The sequence below is a fragment of the Terrapene carolina genome, unplaced genomic scaffold (assembly GCF_002925995.2).
Source record: "Terrapene carolina triunguis isolate 2854851 unplaced genomic scaffold, T_m_triunguis-2.0 Scaffold96, whole genome shotgun sequence".
NCBI classification, from domain to species: Eukaryota; Metazoa; Chordata; order Testudines; family Emydidae; genus Terrapene; species Terrapene triunguis.
The window spans coordinates 27,774,669-27,780,668 of NW_020664447.1; the positions used below are offsets into that span (position 1 = coordinate 27,774,669).

Below are 6,000 nucleotides of genomic sequence, written 5' to 3' on the forward strand. Positions count from 1 at the left end.
TGATATGTATTTGGAGAGGCAGTTTTGTAAAGGGTTTAGAGGAAAATATTGGGAATCAGAAGACATCTGAGTTCTGTTCTGCACTCTGCAGTTGACTAGTTTTGTAACTTTGGGAAAGCCACTAAAGCTCTCTGTGCCTCAGCTTCTCAACAGGGAAAATATTTACTTACCTTTTGTAAAGTGCTTTGAGATGCTTGTATAGAAAGGGCTATCTGAGAATAAAATATTACTTCTTAATTATTTGTTTGGAATTTAGCCAGAATCCCAGAACTGACACACCTACATACCCCAAGCATGTCCACATGAGCTCTTTAGTCTATTGTCTCCTCTGCAGGTGTCATGGCTATAGTCTGCTGAGTGGTTAGTATATATGATCCTTCCTTCCTTCCAAGATCAGTTATACTGCTGCATATTTTGTGTTCAGACTACTTTTTATCAGTCATTCTCACTTTGTCAAGTGCACGGAATAATGCATTTGGTCACAAACACATCTGGAGAAAAATAATCTGAAATGCGCACATGCCTCCCCTTCATGGGAGGAAGAAACAATAATGCCGTGGGAGATCTACACTAGTGATGATAGTAAACAACAAATTAGACATGTGTTTGTGGCTGATAGGGCAGTAAAATAGGCCAATGCAAGTCTTAGCTGCAGGGGCATCAAGTCATGAAACAGGAAGGAAATTGTCTAGCTGTAGATATTTTGAATGCACTTATCAGCATAACATCTACAGACCCTCTCCACGTTGCACTGATGAGACTGCACCTGGAACACTGCATTCATTTGTGTGCTCTTCATTACTAGAAAGATATTGACATACTGAAGTGAGTTCAGTGAATAGCTGCAAAAGTGGTTAGTAGGCTGGAAGGATTGATTTATGACACGAGATTAAAAGAGCTAAGTATATACAGCTTTGCTAAATGACGACTAAATGGAGATATAACAGTCTTCAGGTACCAAAGAGTGTAAATACCGAGGACAGAGATGAGTTATTCACAGTGCTACAAGAATATATTACTCTAGAAGGGATTAAATTAAGAAAAGGAAAAAGTCAGATGAAAATCAGGAAGTACTTCCTAACAGTGAGATCTGTTATTGTATAGAATAATTTCTCAAGGAAGGAGTATGGAAGCCTTGTGAAATTTAAATGTAAACTGGATGAAGTACTAGAAAATTTATTGTAGGGAACAATCCTGTATTGGCTGAAGAATGGACTACATGGATTTAGTAGTTCTTTCCTATTATCGTTGTTGTTTGTATTGCAGTAATACCTAGGAGTTTGTTATGGGCCAGGACCCTATTACACTTAGGAAGGAAAAATCATATGCACCATTCCAAAATAGGGAATAACTGGGTAGGCAGTACTACTGCAGAAAAGAATCTAGGGGTTATGTTGGCTCATATTCAATTTGTGATCCACTAATGTGATGCAGTTGCGAAAAAGGCAAATACCATTCTGGGGTGTATTAATAGGAATGTAATATGTAAGCTGTGGTAGGTAATTATCCCGTTCTACTTGGCACTGGTGAGGCCTCAGCTGGGTACTGTGTCCAGTTTGGGGCATCACACTTTAAGAAAGATGTGGACAAATTGGGGAGAGTCCAGAGGAGAGCAACACAAATGAGGAAAGGTTAAAAAAACTGGGCATGTTTAGTCTTGAGAAAAGAAGACTGAGAGGGAACCTGATACGTTTTCAATTGTATTAAGGGCTGTTATAAAGCGGACAGTGATCAATTGTTCTCTGTATCCACTGAATGTATGACAACAAATAACTAACTGGCTTAATCTGCAGCAAGGAAGATTTAGGTTGGATATTAGGAAAAACGTTGTAACTATAAAGATAGGTGAGCACTGGACTAGGCTTCCAGGTGAGATTGTGGAATCCCCATCATTGGAGGTTTTTAAGAACAGATTGGACAAACATCTGTCAGGGATGATGTTAGGTATACTTGGTCCTACCTCAGCTCAGGTGGCTGGATTAAATGTCCTCTCAGGTCTCTTCCAGTCTTGTATATCTGTGGTTCTATGCTAGTCCCTTTAAAACACACACAGCAAAAACGCAGTCTCTGTCCCAAAGAACATTATAATTTTATCAAAAGGATATGTTCTCTATCATGTAACCATATTGGTGTCCCAAAAGTAAAATGTTACTGACAGTTTAGTGAGTATACTCTCAAACTGTGTTCTTCCCCACATTTAAGTTTCTACCAGTGGAGATAACTAAGCTGGAGAAAGTGTCAGAAAGTAATAGCAAATCAAACTTGTTTATAAAACTACTTGATTATCCAGCTAGAGGAATTTAGAAAGGAATGTAGCAACTGCACCTTGAAGAAGAACTGCAGTGATACACAACTGGGATATAGTCATTCTTGATTTTTATATTTTAAAGATTGCCCTTACTGTTTAGGTTGACCTGGCTTCAGCAGTATAAACCATTACTTGTTGTAAGAGTGTGAGCTGACATACCAGTCAACTGCCAGGGTCCATGTAGTCCCATGTTCCTACTGTCTATTTTAAATTAGTGGGCGCTAGCTGAAAAACTTGCATTTTTTTTTAATGGACTCCCATAAGCTGCCCATTTGTTTTAATGGGATAATAAACCACAGGATTCTCAGTGCAAGTTCCCATTAACTTCGCAATGGATAGAACTCTGATTTGGTTTCAGGGCTTAGCATCCATACCTATAATTCATGCAGACACTAGTCAGATATGTCAACTGCCTTCTGTTATGTTACGAGAGACTCTAAATGAGAGAGGTGCCCTTGACAACAAGAAACTTTGAAGAACAATTGTAATGTCCAGTGCCCAGAATGATGCCCTTGGGTATATGACAGTGTTCCATAACAGGTCCATTTGCATACCAGACTACTGATTCCCTGGACTGCAGAAGTTCTGACACACGTTGGTCTTGACATATGAGTTAGTACCAAGCCCAAATGACCGGGGATCAATCTATTGTTGTGAAATGGATGGTGTACAGGGCTAGTAATGGTGGTACAGAGTTTTTCCTTTGGGGTTTCTTTTTCAAAACCAGCACAGTGACCCACAGATACCAGGTGATGGCTGTTTAGTGACATGTGAAAAGAATTGGTGATCTTCATCCTATTCCTGGAGGACAGATGATCACCCGGCAAAACCATCTGTGAGTGGGCCCATTGTTGGCAGTCTCAGCAGGGAGAAAAGAGTGACTAGATGATGAAAACTGAACTCTTTTCTTGTCTCAGAGGTTATGCTAAAATTAGGTGTGGTTACAGGGGAGAGAATTGATTCAAAGGCTTGATTGTCCAGAAAGCTGATCCAATCTGCTAAAAAGCCAACTAAGATCTTGTTTTTCAGTTCACACTAACTTAATTTCATGTTGAGCACAATTCTGTGTTGTTGGCAAAGTAAGAAAAAGATGAAATAATTCTTGGAAGCAAAGATGCGTGTGTTAATTTAAATGTGCAGAGCTATGAAAGTAGCCAGCCAAAACACCCGCCCCTCTGTATGAGATGACCTACTGTGTTTTCTTGGCTTCCGAGCCAAAAATGTTTAATGCTTTAGGTGTTTGTGTTGTTTTGTGTTGTCCAGAAGTGGCAGATCCTGTAGAATGCAAGCTGGACCTGTTAAGCTCCATGCAGGAGATGAAAGCTCCCCTCCTGGGGAGGCTCTTCTCGCCATAGACACATTGTGTGACTTGTGTCTGACACATTTTTTTTTTTTTAAATGCTGCTCTTCAGCCTTGTTCTGATGTTTGCTGAGAAATGACTTTTGTGAGTGAAGGTGAAGGTTCATAAAGGATTTTAATTTGGATTTTTCCTTTTATAATTTCTTTTAAAAATGAAGCAGCTTTCATGATGGTTACATGTGCTATATTGGCATTGCATAGTCTATCCCCAGAATAAGTACAGCATGAGCCACAGCAATGTAAGATTTCCCTACACTGTTTTCTGCCATTCTGCCTAATCTTTGACCTAGATGGATGACCTCTGGAGGGAAGAGGATCCGTTCAGTTTTGGTTTTTGCTGTTGGGCTGCCATTTAGTGCCAGTTGTGACAGTGGCTTTTATGATGTGGACACCTGCCCATTAGGAACTAGACTGAGACAACTAACTGATTCCACGCAGGCCACCAAACAGTTGCTATGTTACAATAACTTTCAGTCATTATTAGTTGCCTATTTGTTTTAATGGGATAATAAACATTAATATATAATATTATAATAATATTATAACATTAATATATAATAATATAATAACAGGACATATCTGTTGACATATCTGTTGAATCAGTAACCTAGAAGTGAAAGGCTCTGTATTCCATAAGCCATTGAGGGACAGCAGTTGTACAAACGTTTCACACACCATTCTTCTAGTCCAGGGGTAGGCAACCTATGGCACGCGTGCCGAAGGCCGCACACGAGCTGATTTTCAGTGGCGCTCACACTGCCCGGGTCCTGGCCACCAGTCCAGGGGGCTCTGCATTTTAATTTAATTTTAATTTAAGATTCTTAAACATTTTAAAAACCTTCTTTACTTTACATACAATAATAGTTTAGTTATATATTATAAACTTATAGAAAGAGACCTAAAAACATTAAAATGTATTACTGGCACACAAAACCTTAAATTAGGGTGAATAAATGAAGATTCGGCATACCACTTCTGAAAGGTTGCCGACCCCTGTTCTAGTCCATCTAGCTCATGGAACTCTGTGCTATTCCCTCTGCAGGACTTCAACACACAACTTGGATTATGCACCCCAGCCAAGATTTTCAAAAGTAACTAGTGATTCAGTTTTTGAGAGGGTGGATTTTCGGCACTTTCTGAAAATCAGGGCCTTTGATGGTGGCTCAGAGTGGACACCCAAAAATTGAGGCACTAAAAATCACTTTGAAAATCTTGACCCTGAATCCTAGTCTGCTGCACTCCATGGGCTGGTCTACACTGGGGGCGGGGGGGATCGATCCAAGATACGCAACTTCAGCTACGCGAATAGCGTAGCTGAAGCCGAAGTATCTTGGATCGAATTACCTGGGGTCCACACGGCGCGGGATCGACGGCCGTGGCTCCCCCGTCGACTGCGCTACCGCCGCTCGCTCTGGTGGAGTTCCGGAGTCGATGGTGAGTGCGTTCGGGAATCGATATATCGCGTCTTAATGAGACGCGATATATTGATCCCGGATAAATCGATTGCTACCCGCCGATACGGCGGGTAGTGAAGACGTACCCCATGTTGTTCTAGTCCTACTTCTCTAGTCCCCAGGTTCCTCTCTCTGCCAGTGCACCCTAACTAGGCCCTACAACAGCCCTGGTTAGTCCACATTGTGGATAGCTGGTTCTCTCTGTCCCTCAGTCCTGACCTACAGTTCACTTACTATTCCAGGCCTGGGCCTTTCCTGAACAGAGAATATTTGTGCCAATTTATCAGGTGTTCTGTGATGCACACTGTTGCTCCCATCTTACCCCCCAAACTCCTTCTCATTTGTTTCCTACTGTAAGGATTTGAACACCTTTGGGGGGGGAAAGAGGGCGATGGCAGAGCATGAATCATCTGCACTGCTTAGCTTTGTACCCTTTCCACATTTTTAAGCCAGTACGAGAGTGACTATTACAGGTTGAAAACAACTGTGCAGAAATGTAGCACTTTCAAAAATTCTGACTGTTTTCATTTGTTTACTCTTATTGTAGTTAAATAGGGAGCTAGAGGATGGCTTAAAAGATGAAGAATTAACCTTTGAAATCCAGTCTTGAGAGCAGGGCCGGCTCTAGGCACCAGCAAAACAAGCTGGTGCTTGGGGCGGCACATTTTTAGGGGCGGCATGGCCGGCGCCAGAATGCCGCCCCTAAAAATGTGCCGCGGCCGCCCTAGCTCACCTCCGCTGCTACTGCCTGGGAGGGAGGGGGAGATCCCGAGCGGCCGCAGTGCGCGAAACAGCTGTTTCGCGCGCCGCTGCTCCCCCTCCCTCCCAGGCTTGAGAGCCTGGGAGGGAGGGGGAGAAGCGGCGCCCGCGCCGCGGCC

The 6,000-nt window shown here is 42.2% G+C and overlaps 1 protein-coding gene across 2 annotated transcripts in view; it reads left to right on the forward strand.

Moving 5' to 3' along the window:
* EXT2 (exostosin glycosyltransferase 2) overlaps positions 1 to 6,000 on the forward strand; it is a 110,117-nt gene that overhangs the window by 101,463 nt on the left and 2,654 nt on the right. The window lies entirely within an intron of this gene.